The sequence below is a fragment of the Ictidomys tridecemlineatus genome, chromosome 13 (genome assembly GCF_052094955.1).
Source record: "Ictidomys tridecemlineatus isolate mIctTri1 chromosome 13, mIctTri1.hap1, whole genome shotgun sequence".
Taxonomy (NCBI): Eukaryota; Metazoa; Chordata; class Mammalia; order Rodentia; family Sciuridae; genus Ictidomys; species Ictidomys tridecemlineatus.
Window position 1 is genome coordinate 50726080 of NC_135489.1, and position 2864 is coordinate 50728943.

Consider the following 2864-nt stretch of genomic DNA (forward strand, 5'->3'; position numbering starts at 1 on the left):
CTATCCCGAAAAACCAAAGGCCAAATGTTCTCTCTGATAAGTGGATAGTGATTCATAAGGGAGGCAGTGGGAAGAATGGAGGAACTTTTATTGGGCAAAGGGAAGGGAGGGAAGAGGGGCCTGAGGGCAGGAAGGATAGTAGAATGAGATGGACATCATTACCCTAAGTACATGTATGATTGCACATATGGTGCGACTCTACATTGTGTACAACCAGAGAAAGGAAAAGTTGTGCTGCATTTGTGTACAATGAATCAAAATGCATTCTGCTGTCATATTTACCTAATTAGAATAAATAAATGGATTTTAAAAATATTTTTATTAAGATATAATTCATATACCATAAATCTTACCCATTTATTCTTGTGTGGTGGCCCAAGCCTATAATACTAGCTACTCTTAAGGCTGAGGCAGGAAGATCACAAATTGGAGGCCGGCCTGGGCAGCTTAGTGAGAACCTATCTTAAAATTTAAAATTTAGAAAAAGAAGTGGGGGCATCTGGGGATGTAGCTCAGTGGTAGAGCACTTCCCTGGTGTGCTTAAAGCCCTAGGTTCAAACTCCAGTACAAAAACTAACAAAACGCTCACACGTTTACTGTAAACAATTGAATAGATTTTGGTATATTCACAGAATTCTACAACCAGCATCACAATCCAATTTTAGAAATTTTTATCACCCCTTCCTAAAGTCCATATTTTTCATAGGTCAACCAGAATCTTTTGCCTGTGTTTCCATAACAGCCCCCAATAGGTCATTAGCTGATCTAAAAATACCTATCATAGGTCAAACATCTTTAATGGCATTTTATTCCACTGTTGTCCTGGTTAAGTACAAAATCTTTAAGGTGACTCCAGTGCCTTTTGGAATCTGACCCCTTTTAAAATTTAAGGATAGACAGTATTTTAGAATCAGGACCCCCCCCCTTTTTTGTTGGGGAGGGGGAAGATATCAAGGATTGAACTCAGGAGCACTTGACCATTGAACAACATCCCCTGCCCCATTTTGTATTTTATTTAGAGACTGGGTCTCACTGAGTTGTTTATAGCACCTGGCTTATCGCTGAGACTGACTTTGAACCAGCGATCCTCCACAGGCATACGCCACCGTGTCTGACTAGAACCAGGACTCTTGATCTGGGAACAATGATGGAACTTTAGGAATCAATAAATGCCATGAAAGTGCATGCAAAAGTTGATATGTGCATAGACTTGCCCCCTGGAAATTAGATCATCTAAGGTTCAGAACAAATTAAGTTTATATCGTTTTCCTTATTATTATACATTTTTGCATTGTTTAAATTTTTACCATACGCATAGAATAGAAAACACAATAATACTTTGGAGGTGTGAGGTTTCTGAAGGTCATTCTGCCCCAGGGATGGAGTGGAGATCCGATGGGGCGAGGAAGCACAGGTCAAGAAATTCTTATTTGCAAGAAAAAAGTCTACATTGATCCCAGTTAGTTAAACTAAGGATGTGTTGAGGTGGTAATAGATGAGAAAAGAACTAGGAAGAGCCAAGGAAAGGGGAGAGAGAAGCCGGTGAAGGGAGGTTCAGAATGTCAATCTTGTCAATTCCACAGTGAGATTAGAAATGAGAAGGGGGGTGTCTCTGGTCCTTTTTCCCTGGGCCACTTGCTGGAGATAGAGAGGCACTTTTTCTTGTTTATATTTGAAGCCTCAGTACTTGGTCCACAATAGGCATATAACTGGGAACAAGAACTAAATTAATTAGGGAATAAAGAATAAATATTTCTAGCTCTTTGCGGCGGCTGCACGAGGGCAGAGCCAGAGCTTCAAGCTGCAGTGGCACGAGTCATGGCTGGACAAGCATTTAGAAAGTTTCTTCCACTTTTTGACCGAGTATTGGTCGAAAGGAGTGCAGGGGAAACTGTAACCAAAGGAGGCATTATGCTTCCAGAAAAAAATTCAAGGAAAAGTATTGCAAGGTACAGTAGTAGCTGCAGGATCGGGCTCTAAAGGAAAGGGTGGAGACATTCAGCCAGTCAGTGTGAAAGTTGGAGGCATCAAAGTAGTTCTAGATGTCAAGGATTATTTCTTATTCAGAGATAGTGACATTCTTGAAAAGTATGTATACTTAAACAAATCACTGTTGAAATGGCATCCTATGAAGCTGCCCAGTCCACTGAAGATCTGAAATCTTTCATCACGTAAATAATTTCCATGTGTCTTTTATAATAAACTGATGATAATCTAATAACATCCACTGTCTCAAAAATTTAGTTTCTCTGTACTGTGAAAATATTTCCAAATAAAATATGTAATGAATGGTTAAAAAATCAATAAACCCCATGAAAGTGCATGAAAAAAGTGCATCTAATACGGTCTCACAGCTTTTTTGTTTGTTTGTTTCTGTGCCTGTTTTATTCATTTCTCTTACATCTTGTGCTCAGCATTTGTTGAATTCTCCTTAGTTGCATAGCTAAACAGAGGTTAGGGTTAGCACTTGAAAACACAAGTCCTTACTCCTAATTCAGTTTTCTTGTCCCTAACACCACATTGCCTCTTTTTATTTTATTTTTTTTATTTTTAGTTGTAGATGGATACACTACCTTTATTTTATTTATTCATTTTTATGTGGTGCTGAGGATTGAACCCAGTGCCTCATATGTGCAAGGCAAGTGCTCTACCACTGAGCTACAGCCTCAGCCCCACCACATTGCCTCTTTAATGTTATGCAAACAAAAATCTTATAACATGCCCCTCCTTTGCATGCTTCATCTCTGGACTCACAAACTACATTTCTTTTATAATATTTGGTTCCATTTCTTTTTAGCCACACTTCTTATGGGCAAGTTCCATATTATTGTCCAGTGATGAGTTTCAAATATTCAAGCCCATCA

General features: G+C 38.9%; 1 pseudogene; it reads left to right on the plus strand.

Annotated features, from left to right (window-relative positions):
- Nucleotides 1–1805: 1805 nt before the first annotated feature.
- On the plus strand, nucleotides 1806–2222 carry LOC101969715 (10 kDa heat shock protein, mitochondrial pseudogene; annotated as a pseudogene).
- Nucleotides 2223–2864: the final 642 nt, after the last annotated feature.